The 14489-nt window shown below is 42.7% G+C and overlaps 1 protein-coding gene and 1 long non-coding RNA gene across 6 annotated transcripts in view; one reads left to right on the top strand and one right to left on the bottom strand.

Annotated features, from left to right (window-relative positions):
* Positions 1–14489, top strand: part of LOC127930052 (protein shisa-6-like) — an 83801-nt gene that overhangs the window by 31208 nt on the left and 38104 nt on the right. The window lies entirely within an intron of this gene.
* LOC127930053 (uncharacterized) lies at positions 6502–7925 on the bottom strand. Its single transcript, XR_008136616.1, has 2 exons — positions 7784–7925; positions 6502–7035 (listed from the first exon to the last, which is right to left on the bottom strand). It is a non-coding gene; the product is annotated as an uncharacterized LOC127930053 (long non-coding RNA).

The following is a 14489-nucleotide window of genomic DNA, read 5'->3' as shown; positions in this document are numbered from 1 at the left end:
AGTATGCCTTATTATTTTCCTCCTCAGGTTTAAGAGACTCCTATTCATTCTATCCTTTACATAGCATTCCATTCATAACTGTCTGTATCTCTTAGTATATTGAAAAGCAAGGACACTGTACGCTATAACGTTGTGATTGTCTCTGTGTAACTTAATGTTATGAGGTCCTGAAGGGGCGGAAGGTAGCCTAGTGGTTAAGTCAAATCAAATCAAAATCATATCAAATGTATTTATAAAGCCCTTCTTACATCAGCTGATGTCACAAAGTGCTGTACAGAAACCCAACCTAAAACCTCAAACAGCAAACAATGCAGGTGTAGAAGCACGGTGGCTAGGAAAAACTCCCTAAAAAGGCCAGAACCTAGGAAGAAACCTAGAGAGGAACCAGGCTATGAGGGGTGGCCAGTTCTCTTCTGGCTATGCCGGGTGGAGGTTATAACAGAACATGGCCAAGATGTACAAATGTTCATAGATGACCAGTAGGGTCAAATAATAATAATCACAGTGGTTGTCGAGGGTGTAACATGTCAGTTGGCTTTTCATAGGCGATCATTCAGAGAATCTCAAACGCTCCTGCTGTCTCTAGAGAGTTGAAAACAGCAGGTCTGGGACAGGTAGCACGTCCGGTGAAGAAGTGAGGGTTCCATAGCCGCAGGCAGAACAGTTGAAATTGGAGCAGCAGCACGGCCAGGTGGACTTGGGACAGCAAGGAGTCATCAGGCCAGGTAGTTCTGAGGCATGGTCCTAGGACTCAGGTCCTCCAAAAGAAAGAAAGAAAGAAAGAAAGAAAGAAAGAAAGAAAGAAAGAAAGAAAGAAAGAAAGAAAGAAAGAAAGAAAGAAAGAAAGAAAGAAAAAGAAAGAAAAAGAGAGAGAATCAGAGAGAGCATACTTAAATTCACACAGGTCACCAGATAAGACAGGAGAAATACTCCAGATATAACAGACTGACCCTAGCCCCCTGACACATAAACTACTGCAGCATAAATACTGGAGGCTGAGACAGGAGGGGTCGGGAGACACTGTGCGTTGGGCCAGTAACTGAAAGGTCGCTGGGTCAAATCTCTGAGCAGAGTAGGTGAAAAATCTGCCGATGTGCCATTGAGCAAGGCACTTAACCCTAATTGCTCCTGTAAGTCACTCTGGATACGAGCATCTGCTCAAATGTAAAGCATTCCTCCTGTCTTCCCAGCATAGCTTTTTATTTCATTAGTTTGCTCACACAGTTGGAAACATCACACCATATTAAAGACAATGTCAGGTGGGTTATTGGAAGGATTAATTTACATCTATATATTGTATATAGATACACAGCCTTTTATTAGGGCAGGGATATATTGCTGTCTCTATCTGCATTAGGGCTGCATGCTCTAAAGGTCATTAATAAGAGACATGCATTATTCATCAACTGTGCATTTTGATGGCAAGGTATAAAACAGCATTTTTTAAAATGTAAACAGGGAAACAGTCGGACACTAGCAAGAGATGAGGGGACCATGCAGCCTTCAGCTTGGGGGTTGAAATAAAGATGAAGTATAAGACCACTGGCAGGGCTTATTACCTGCCGGGCTGGAGCACGAGGAACCAGAGATGAGAGGAAGGGTGACAATTACACAGCCATTCAGCTACAGGGCACGGCGTATGCTAGCATGAAATGCTATTAGCGGGCCGACAAAGTTGTGAATTGAATGCTATAATGATGAAAAATCCCTCTATAACATATCCAATCATGTTAGGATGGAGATGAGTGTTATCTGCACTCCACCTGTCAATATCTATTATGAGGAGAGAGCAGCACAGGGCAGTGGTGGACATGGAATTGCTTCTGTCAGCATGACGCCAACGAGCGAGCCAACACCAGAAGAGCAGCAGTGACCATACCACACCTGTCTGAATACTAATACCAGGGAGAGCAGATCTAGCATGCATAGCAGGACAGCAACAGTACTGTGCTGTATGTGGCCCAGACACTCAGTGCTGATTTTGAAGAAAGGCTGTTGTTCTGTAAAGGGAGGTTCTGCCATTACGTTGAAGGGATAGCTCATTCAAAGCTGGACCAAAGCTGACACAAATGGAGCAAATGGCTGAGAGATACAAACCATCTGACACCCAAATGCCAAAATGCAAGCCCAGGACAGGCTGTGTATTTGGGGGTTTGTTGGCTGTGATGTGTACAATGTCTTAGCTAATGTGGAAAGCCAATGGAGTGTCTACATTTTTCAGAATGTATTTACTCATAAATAGAGACACAGGTGCACGCAAACACACACACACAAACACACAGGAATATACACAATCAGCTCATCAGAGAGAGAGAGGAAACTGCAGTGAGTGCAAATCAGTGCCCAGTAGGGTGGAGAACGAGCAATGAGATGTGTGTTTTGTTATGCACATCGAATCCTCTAGCTTTTTGGCATAATGGTGGTGGTGGAACATTGAGCTGCAAGCGACAAGCTCTCATTCCAGCCACAAATGGCTGGTAATTGCAGCTCGGTGGGAATGGCGTCCCAAAATCACAATTGCGGCTGATGCATAGTCATCACACACTCTCCGCTGGCTGCTTCATTAGGCAACACCTCAGAGTAGATTTAGTGTGACGAGAAGAAGAAGGACAGGTCCATACATTAGAGCAGTACATTTTCCCTCACATATATCCTGTATATTTATATATGTATATACACTGAGTGTACAAAACATTAGGAACACCTTGATTTGCAGCCCCTTTTACTCTCAGAACAGCCTCAATCCGTCGGGCATGGAATGTGTGGAAAGCGTTCCACATGGATGCAGGCCCATGTTGACTAATACTTCATACAGTTGTGTCAAGTTGGCTGGATGTCCTTTTGGTGGTGGACCATTCTTGATACACATGAGAAACTGGAGCGTGAAAAACCCAGCAGCGTTGCAGTTCGTGGCACACGCAAACCTGTGCGCCTGGCACCAAATACAATACCCCATTCAAAGGCACTTGAATATGTTGTCTTGCCCATTCACCCTCTGAATGGCACACATACACAATCCATGTCTCAATTGTCTTGAGGCTTAAAAACCTGTCTCCTCCCCTTCATCTACAATGATTGAACGAGATTTAAAAAGTGACATCAATAAGGGATCATATCTTTCACCTGGATTCATCTGGTCAGTCTATGTCATGGAAAGAGCAGGAGTTCCTGATGTTTTGTTCACTCAGTGTATATCCTCTGTATCCTGTAGTGTTCACTCATTCAGGGAAGCACAGTGTGTTTACTCTCTCCCAGACCTGTAACACGAACATAGTATTGACATCCTAAACAAATCCATAACCCATTCAGAAACACAGCTCTGTGTTGTTCACATTGAAGACACCCTGATGAAGGGAGTTGTTGCTTAGGGAAATGAAAAATCTAATATTTGTGGCATGAAGAAAAACGTGGGTTGACTTCAGAACTGTGCTATTGAATAAAATAGAGGTGTGAGAGCCGAGAGTGGGCCAGTATGACAGGCCTGTTATCAGTAGATCGTCCCTTGGGTGTTGTCCTGGAAAAGCAGAAACCAGGCTTCAGCAGCAGGCAGAACTGACAGAGAGAATGAGAGAGAAGTAGAGAGAGATTGAGAGAGAAGGAGAGGGATAGAGATTGGGAGAGAGGGCAGGAGAACCAGACAGAAGACAAGGGTTGTGGATTTCTGAGGGGTGCAATCCCCAATAATGTGAGACATCAATCAGGACCATTTCCTCGTGACGTGTGGCCACTTTTTATTAAAGCTCATTAAGAGAATGCAAGGAGTCTTTTATGCTAATTTCCCGTTCATCATGTTGCAGTGTGATATCGTCAAGAGGCTGGTCCCATTAATCTGGCCATGGAGAACAGTGGCTTTGAAGGCCATATCTTATAATAGCAGCTATTTGTCTTCAAACAAATCATTGTGGTGCACGTTCTCATGAACTGTCGACACCGCCCATCAGTAATGGCATTTTCTAACACCAAAATCTTAAGAATCTTTCTTTTTTATATAGCCACGTTGGTTACAACATTTTAAAAAATTATTGCCAAGTTGTTGACAATGGCAAACTATGATTTACTGGCAAAAAAAGTTACCTTTCAACTATAATTATAAGTCAAATTACAGTTTTAAGCATCATTTTGGGTTTAGATGACCACATATCAGATTATTTTTGGTGTGATATGATAATAATATAGAGTAAAATACAGAAACATTACTAAATAATATCTAAGATGTTTTTATAGGAAAGGAAAATAAATCATTTGCCTTTATGGAGCAGTAATGATGCATTTAGCACTCTCATCTCCTCTGGTATCCTTATCATTTCAGGTGTCTGGACACTCTCATCTCCTCTGGTATCCTTATCATTTCAGGTGTCTGGACACTCTCATCTCCTCTGGTATCCTTATCATTTCAGGTGTTTGGACACTCTCATCTCCTCTGGTATCCTTATCATTTCAGGTGTCTGGACACTCTCATCTCCTCTGGTATCCTTATCATTTCAGGTGTTTGGACACTCTCATCTCCTCTGGTATCCTTATCATTTCAGGTGTCTGGAGACTCTCATCTCCTCTGGTATCCTTATCATTTCAGGTGTCTGGACACTCATCTCCTCTGGTATCCTTATCATTTCAGGTGTCTGGAGACTCTCATCTCCTCTTGTATCCTTATCATTTCAGGTGTCTGGACACTCATCTCCTCTGGTATCCTTATCGTTTCAGGTGTCTGGACACTCTCATCTCCTCTGGTATCCTTATCATTTCAGGTGTCTGGACACTCTCATCTCCTCTGGTATCCTTATCATTTCAGGTGTCTGGACACTCACATCTCCTCTGGTATCCTTATCATTTCAGGTGTCTGGACACTCATCTCCTCTTGTATCCTTATCATTTCAGGTGTCTGGACACTCTCATCTCCTCTTGTATCCTTATCATTTCAGGTGTCTGGACACTCTCATCTCCTCTGGTATCCTTATCATTTCAGGTGTCTGGACACTCTCATCGCCTCTTGTATCCTTATCATTTCAGGTGTCTGGACACTCATCTCCTCTTGTATCCTCATCATTTCAGGTGTCTGGACACTCTCATCTCCTCATGTATCCTTATCATTTCAGGTGTCTGGACACTCACATCTCCTCTGGTATCCTTATCATTTCAGGTGTATCCTTATCATTTCAGGTGTCTGGACACTCATCTCCTCTGGTATCCTTATCATTTCAGGTGTCTGGACACTCACATCTCCTCTGGTATCCTTATAATTTTAGGTGTATCCTTATCATTTCAGGTGTCTGGACACTCATCTCCTCTTGTATCCTTATCATTTCAGGTGTCTGGACACTCTCATCTCCTCATGTATCCTTATCATTTCAGGTGTCTGGACACTCATCTCCTCTTGTATCCTTATCATTCCAGGTGTCTGGACACTCATCTCCTCTGGTATCCTTATCATTTCAGGTGTCTGGACACTCTCATCTCCTCTTGTATCCTTATCATTTCAGGTGTCTGGACACTCTCATCTCCTCTTGTATCCTTATCATTTCAGGTGTCTGGACACTCTCATCTCCTCTTGTATCCTTATCATTTCAGGTGTCTGGACACTCATCTCCTCTTGTATCCTTATCATTCCAGGTGTCTGGACACTCATCTCCTCTGGTATCCTTATCATTTCAGGTGTCTGGACACTCTCATCTCCTCTTGTATCCTTATCATTTCAGGTGTCTGGACACTCATCTCCTCTTGTATCCTTATCATTTCAGGTGTCTGGACACTCTCATCTCCTCTTGTATCCTTATCATTTCAGGTGTCTGGACACTCATCTCCTCTGGTATCCTTATCATTTCAGGTATCTGGACACTCTCATCTCCTCTTGTATCCTTATCATTTCAGGTGTCTGGACACTCATCTCCTCTTGTATCCTTATCATTTCAGGTGTCTGGACACTCTCATCTCCTCTTGTATCCTTATCATTTCAGGTGTCTGGACACTCATCTCCTCTGGTATCCTTATCATTTCAGGTATCTGGACACTCTCATCTCCTCTTGTATCCTTATCATTTCAGGTGTCTGGACACTCTCATCTCCTCTGGTATCCTTATCATTTCAGGTGTCTGGACACTCTCATCTCCTCTTGTATCCTTATCATTTCAGGTGTCTGGACACTCATCTCCTCTTGTATCCTTATCATTTCAGGTGTCTGGACACTCTCATCTCCTCTTGTATCCTTATCATTTCAGGTGTCTGGACACTCTCATCTCCTCTTGTATCCTTATCATTTCAGGTGTCTGGACACTCTCATCTCCTCTTGTATCCTTATCATTTCAGGTGTCTGGACACTCTCATCTCCTCTGGTATCCTTATCATTTCAGGTGTCTGGACAATCTCATCTCCTCTTGTATCCTTGTTACGAATCCCTTTTGGCCCGACAGTCTAGGGGGGATGGTAATGAGACCCGTAACATAACTCATGCAAATTATTATTGTGACAAAGTAAAAGTGTGAACGAAATAACCACGACAACAGAAATCTACCGTCAAACTCCAGGTTTATTTATAAACACACGGTAATGGGGGGAGCAGGAAAAGGGGCTGAGCTGGACCCAAGGAAAGAAACAATAAGTATTCAAAAACACCCCTAAGCTAGACTAGCCTACTTTAACAACAGCTAACTAACTAACCAAAAATACAGTGGGTGGTCCGCCCAGTTCTAACTAGTGTATTTAACAAAGTTCACCTACGGGTAGTGTATGCCCATGGGCGATTTGTCTTGGTTTCCCCCTTTTCCCACCAGCAACAAACAAACACCATAACCAAAAACAATACTCACAGGTGATGACAAAGTGCTATGAAGTGCTTAAACAAAAGAGAGGTTAAGACACAAAGCGAGAGTGAAACACAGAGACCTACAGACATGGCATTTACAGAGAGATTGAGCTCTAGAACAAACAAATGATGGGGTTTTTAAACCATGGGGAAGGAACTGTGATAGGTTAGGAAATAGGAGGAGGTGTGTCTTCTGATTGATGATTGATTGTTGACTGATTGGGGAGTGATGATTTTCACCTGTGAGGAGAGAAGGAGAGAAAAGAAACACACAGGATACACACACACAGGATAACTGTATCCGTAACACTCCCACCCTTAAAAGAGCAACCCTAGGGGTTGCGACTACAGTATTTCAATGAATACTCACAACAAAGCAACAACCTTGCAAAACATACAGAAATCATTTTCACACAGGAGACAAAGCATCTGCCAACACATTATCAGAACCCTTTTTGTGGCGGATCTCCAAATTATAATTTTGTACAATCAGCGCCCAACGCATAAGGCGCTGGTTCTGGTTGTACATTCGGTGGAGAAAAACTAAGGGGTTATGGTCAGTATATACAATCACGGGTAGGGTACTGGAACCAATATATACTTCAAAGTATTGCAGAGCCAACAACAAAGCAAGAGCTTCTTGTTCTATTGTCGCATAGTTTGTTTGACATTTATTAAATTTACGTGAAAAATAACAAACGGGATGATCCACTCCACTCTTGTCCTGCTGCAGTAGAACAGCACCAGCACCTCTGGCACTAGCATCTACCTCAAGTTTGAACGGTTGTTCAAAATCTGGAGCAGCAAGTACAGGTGTACTACATAAGAGTGCTTTCGCTGATTCAAAAGCTCTCTTACAATCAGGGGACCACACAAATGATCTAGCCGGACTAAGCAAATCGGTCAATGGAGCAACTACCGCAGAGAAATTTTTACAGAAGCTACGGTAGTATTGATTGTTGACTGATTGGGGAGTGATGATTTTCACCTGTGAGGGGAGAAGGAGAGAAAAGAAACACACAGGATACACACACACAGGATAACTGTATCCGTAACAATCCTTATCATTTCAGTTGTCTGGACACTCTCATCTCCTCTGGTATCCTTATCATTTCAGGTGTCTGGACACTCTCATCTCCTCTTGTATCCTTATCATTTCAGGTGTCTGGACACTCATCTCCTCTTGTATCCTTATCGTTTCAGGTGTCTGGACACTCTCATCTCCTCTTGTATCCTTATCATTCCAGGTGTCTGGACACTCATCTCCTCTTGTATCCTTATCATTTCAGGTGTCTGGACACTCTCAGCTCCTCTGGTATCCTTATCATTTCAGGTGTCTGGACACTCTCATCTCCTCTTGTATCCTTATCATTTCAGGTGTCTGGACACTCTCATCTCCTCTGGTATCCTTATCATTTCAGGTGTCTGGACACTCTCATCTCCTCTTGTATCCTTATCATTTCAGGTGTCTGGACACTCTCATCTCCTCTTGTATCCTTATCATTTCAGGTGTCTGAACATTTTTTCCCCCTGTTTCTGGACACTCTCATCTCCTCTTGTATCCTTATCATTTCAGGTGTCTGGACATTTTTATTCTCTGTGTCTGGACACTTGTAATCTGTGGCAGACAGGCAAGCAGGCAGGCAGGCGAGCGCAGGCAGGCAGGCGAGCGCAGGCAGCCAAGCAGGCAGGCCGCCAGGCAGGCAGCCAGGCAGGCATGCAGGCAGGCGAGCGCAGGCAGCCAAGCAGGCAGGCCGCCAGGCAGGCAGCCAGGCGAGTGCATTCAGACAGTCAGCCAGGCAGGCAGGCAGTGAAGCAGGCAGGCAGCACAACGGTTCTATCAGACCAGATCTGTCCCTGGGCGAGTTGAGTCTTCATGGGGGGAGAGACTACAGCTCGAGGCACATCATATTCTTCCATCTCTCTACAGCCCCAGACAACAGGCTGGGCAAAAGGACTGTGGGTGCCGCCAACTGTGAAATGAATTGAACTTGTGATCCGACGGGTAGAGACGAGTTTTCACCCTGAGGAGGCATGTGTGTGTCCACGCAAACATTAGCCCATGACAAAGGAACAACAGAGCCCAGAGGCAATGCATCCCAGGTCAGTTTCTTTCCACACCAAGATGTCTACGGACATCGCTGGATTATTGCTCCAGTTGACTTGGGTGACATTGCAGCTTTTTCATTTGGCTCTTGTGTGGGATAACATTTTTTGGGAAAAAGTAAATGTTAAAATTTGTGTTAAACATGTCAGATATTTTTCAATCATTAATATTCTTTCAATTATAATTTTTCAAAGAGCCACATTATTGTTCTAGGAATAGACTTTCAACCAGTAAATCAATGATTACACAGGGGACCAGAAGGTTAAGAACACCGGCTGAACACATGCTCACCATTTTGGGGATATAATAGAATTTTACCAGTGGACTCAAGAATGCAATTACAGTACAGCCTGCTTCTGGGCACACTGATAAATATTTGTAGGGGGCTGTTACATTTTAGTGGAAAATATATTTTCATTGTCTGCCCACCCAACACAGAGGGGATGGATGGAGGCTTGAAACAGACTGCTGATGCATGCAGTGTGGCGAGTAGGCCATCACAAGTGCATTGCTTTAAGAAGTTTGTGTGCCTCCAAAGGTTCCCAGAAATGCAGTCTCTGGCAGGCCCCATGGATACAATGCAATCTCTGCTGCCCCACATTAGATAACTACCCTGAAACCTACATTGAGGTCAAATTGCAGAAGTCACATAGCAGCAGCACTGAAATACTCTGCCTTAAGGTGGATGGTTGTGGTTTAGAGTTTAGAAGTGACATCGGGCAAAAAAGTGTCTAAACTTGCAACCAATAGAGCATGATTTCACTAAGTATATATTTACATCCACTGATTCAGCTCAGTGTAAAGGACTTTAATGCAAGGATACATGGTGAGAGGAGCAATAATATAACAGCTATCTAGAACCTGGAAGGGTTCTTCCCATAGGAGAATCCTTTGAAGAACCCGTTTTGGTTCCAGGTAAAAACCTATTGGGTTCCATGTAGAACCTGTTGTGACTTTACCTTCATTAATCTGATGAATGTTATTCATTTAATCCACAAAACATGTTTAATTGTTGCACAATTAAATGAATCATGTAACAATTAACTCATTAGGATTTGGGGCACCAAGGTATACATTTTTAAACGAGTTACCATCTCCCGAATTAAACTCCAGAAGATATATAAGTTATATATGGATAACAGTCATTTATTAATCATTACCTCATATCAGTCTCATAATTCTGAATGGTCGCAACCTTCTTGGATACGCAAAAACCCCAGCCTTGAGTACTACACAAATTTGTTTCAATATTTATTTAATAGCTAACTAAATAATAACACAGAATACACATAGACACTTCCATGAGACAAAGGTCCCTAGTGTATTGACAAGATATGACGGCTTGTTACATATATGGAGAGGGGGTGGGTAAAAGAGTGAGAAAAAGGGACATTTATTGTGGATACATTCTAGGACTGTCCACACATTAATCATACATCTTGCACACAAACCACCAGCCATTTGGAATAAGAAGTAATGAATGTATTTACGTGTTGAATACCGTTCACAGTTTCTCTGTCGGAACAAGCCCTCCTTCAGAAAAATGTTGGTTTGGTGAGCCTTTCCTGTGGACCACTTGTGCATGCTCTGATTGTCCACCAGAAGTCAAAATGTCTTTCTTCTTAGTTGTCTGGTCTCCAATGAGCTGTTTCCTAAGAGCAGCTACTTAGCCGTACCAGGGATTGTCTGAGAGGAGAGTTTTCTTCTCCTCTTACTCGAGTAGATAGTCAAGGTTCCAAACCACTTTACATGCGCAGCTGCAGACTGGCGGTGTCCTGGTCTAGTCTAGTGAGTTTCTTCTTCACCTCGTGTTGAGGTTAAATTCTAACCATTTAAAACGTGTGGACCACGGTCTCACGTATTTCTGGTCTGATGTGATAATTCCTGGCCAGTACTTTTAAGCACTCTGGTCGAAAAGGGCAGTTCCATCACACTGACTCGCTTTTCTGACCTCACTCGGGGTGTGGATAGTTACTCTGCAAAGGATATGCTTAGAGGTTATCCCTTATGACTCCTAAAATCCCATTCCTATCTTAACACAACTATCATTTGTTATATCCTATGCACAACGTATTGGATGGAAACTTGACATATAAAGGGGGTATCCATTCAAAGTTACAGTATTTGGTCCATACAATTTTTAATAACTTCACAAAATGAAAAGCAATATCACATTAGTTTTCTACATCTCCCGACTGACCATTTCCCACATTCTTTATGATAGAATTATTGTTCAATTATCCACTTTTTGGACGTCAAAGGTTTTGGCGGGTAAAAGTCTTCTGGAGACGAAGGACGTTTCAATCCCAGTACTAGAGAGACAGAAAGAGAGTTCTCTCCTGCTTAAATTTTACGCCCGGGTGTGAAGGTGTCAAAACCCCCACCGTTCCCTACTCCCCCCTTTGCGGATGGGAGAGAGTCTGGTGATTGTCAGTCAGCTGATCTGACCCATTGTGATCCTCGCGTTTAGAAATGACAAAAGCCTTTCCCAAAAGTGTTCCACCTGGAACCAAAAATGGTTATCTTATTTTTTAAAGAGTGCATAATGAAGGGTAACATTTTGTGAAAACAGTCAAACCTTGCAAGTAAGAACATCCTGATAAAAAGAATAATGCAAAGATAATGAGACAAGCCTTTAACAACTCTAAGTACAGTGGAATTGCAACATACTGTAATTAAGACAAACTAACAAGAGTGATAAAAAAAAGCTGTTGTAACGCTCAATGAGTGAATAGGTGTGGAGTCAGGCGCAGAGAGCAAATGATGCGGGAAAAACACGCTTTAATGTCCAAAATAATCACAGGAACAAAATAGTATACCCAAACCCGGTATAACTACAAAACAAAAATGTGCCCTAACGTGAAATATAAGGACAGCGAGAAACCCGATGAAAACACTAACCACTCTAACACATACAAAATGAACAAGCCCGCACAAACAGAAGCGGGCTAAACAAACTTAAATAACCCCACCCTAACAACCAAACAAGGAACAGGTGAAACCAATTAGACAAAACCAAACGAACACAGAACAAATGATCAGTGGCAGCTAGTAGACCGGCGACGACGACCGCCGAGCGCCACCTGAACCAGAAGGGGAGCCACCGTCGGTAATATTTGTGACAGCTGTGACATTAGACTGGAGAATGAGTGGTAAAATACCCCTCTACTGCAAGAGTCTGTACTCCAGGCTAGCCTACAAGTCATGATTAACAACCTTAGTGCTTCTCCCTGATCTGAACAGTATTTCAGTTCAAAACTGACCACAGAACATTTGTCAAGGAGAGATTTTTACCTCCAAAAATGGCTTGTGCATACATCAAATATTAATACCTCTCCAGAATACATTGTTATGGAAAATGTTCAGGAAGGTAGTGAATGAGTTGCTTTACTAGGCATATGATGTTCATGGCGATGCTGGTCGAATATCATCTTGGTGTTGATTTCCCGGACTAAGGAAAGGCAGCATGACATTCACTTATATACAGTGCATTCGGAAAGTATTCCGACCCCTTCACTTTTTCCACATTTTGTTACATTACAGCCTTATTCTTAAATGGATTGATCTGGATACTTTCCGAATGCTCTGTATAGCATTCAGAATATAGCGATATTTAATTAGAATGCTTTGAATATGGCGTTCAAATATTATGACCTTCATGAACACAACCATCTGTGTTGCAAATGGAGGCTGCTTTACTTAATCAATTAAAACTTCTAAGCTTTTAAGCCGCATTCCTCCAAATATCTGAGATATGCATAATAATGACCTCATTACAGAAGGCACGGCAGAGTGCTTGGGCATTGTGTTGGGGAGATTGGATGCAAAACCCACTTTTATCATTTGTAATCTATCCTTCAGAGGACCCGAAGAAAATTAAGAAGAAAATGGAGGAAGGCAGATTGTAGGGGAACAAGATAGCGTCAGGCCTTTCTTTGAGAAACCAGACAGTCAGTTCAAAATTGAAACCAGACTTATCCATTCTGGGCACGAATGCAGTTCCAGCCATCTACGGTATTTGTGATGCGGTCTCATGCTAGGTTCATGAAAAGACACTTTGTCAAGGACATGGGCTCCAACATCTACAAATAAAATGTATCAACTGTTACCAATTTCGAAAAAGCAGCTAGGAAAATAGATCAGAAGAAAATAGTGGTGTTCACTGAGAATATCTTAGATATTTCCCCTTTCACCCTAGACTTCTCACAGTTCTTTCATTTCTCTAACTTTAAATGTTTTGCAGCTGGGTTTTGGTCTTAAACATTCATTGACATGTGCATATTTGATTTGACATCACACTTGTATTACTCAAACAACAACAAATATTATTTGACCTATTTTTTGTGATATCCAAATGGTAGTTACAGTCTTGTCCCATCGCTGCAACTCCTGTACGGACTCGGGAGATACAAAGGTTGAGAGCCATGCGTCCTCCGAAATGTGACCCTGCCAACTGCACTGCTTCTTGACACACTGCTCAGTTAACCTGGAAGCCAGCCTCACCAATGTGTCAGAGGAAACACCGTACAACCGAAGTCACAAGGAGTCACTAGAGCATGATGGGTCAAGGACATCCCGGCCGGCTAAACCATCCCCTAACCCGGACGACGCTGGGCCAATTGGGCGCCGCCTCATGGGTCTGCTGGTCGCAGCCAGCTGCAACACAGCCTGGGATCAAACCTGGGTTTGTAGTGATGCCTCAAGCACTGCTATGCAGTGCCTTAGACCGTTGCGCCACTCGGAAGGCCTAACAACGAAAAAAATCTATGTACCACAGTAACTATAGCTTGTGGATAGATATGCTCTCTGACCTGAGATCAGCCAGGTGACATTTCAACATTGATACATAGAAGAGTACTGTAAAGGAGACTTAGTTCTCATGTATTCCCCATCATGTGTCACCCTCAGTGGGAGGTTTTCCCATTAACACTCAGATTACTCCACTCCATCATCTGAGATAATATTTCAAATAAATTGCATACAGCGTAATGCTGTGTTATATTCGGGAGGAGATAATCCTCTCAACAGCTCTCTGGTCTTACAGTGCATGATGCCCAATTTCCACTTACTAGTCTGCGTCATATGTGCAGTGTGTTAATGTAATATATAAAAAAAGATATCAAAGTTTCTGCTTTACTTCGAGGCTGAAGGATCTCCATGAGCCAAACTAACACATTCTCTCTCCTCTTCTCCAATGCCCTCTGACTCCAATCATCTCTTCACCACATTCACCACATCTATCTCCATAACATTATTTCACCCAGTGTTCCACAGAATACCAGGTATGGTCCACTTGTTCCATTTCAAAATCATGTTACTTGTGGTGTGTAGCGTATGGTGCTCAATGACCACTTTAAAGTCTTTCATACACAGCAGGAGATTGATAATTGCCAGACGTGCTAGACGAAAAGTGATCATCATACGCCCTATTTTGCACCAGAAAATGATCAGATGATGGGAAGGGCTATTCATTGTGGTGGAGGGAAGTGAATAAGAGTATCTTTCTTCAAATCAAATCAAATCAAATTGTATTTGTCACATACACATGGTTAGCAGATGTTAATGCGAGTGTAGCGAAATGCTTGTG

This window comes from Oncorhynchus keta, chromosome 5 (assembly GCF_023373465.1).
Source record: "Oncorhynchus keta strain PuntledgeMale-10-30-2019 chromosome 5, Oket_V2, whole genome shotgun sequence".
Taxonomy (NCBI): Eukaryota; Metazoa; Chordata; class Actinopteri; order Salmoniformes; family Salmonidae; genus Oncorhynchus; species Oncorhynchus keta.
This window is presented reverse-complemented; position numbering and strand designations above follow the sequence as displayed.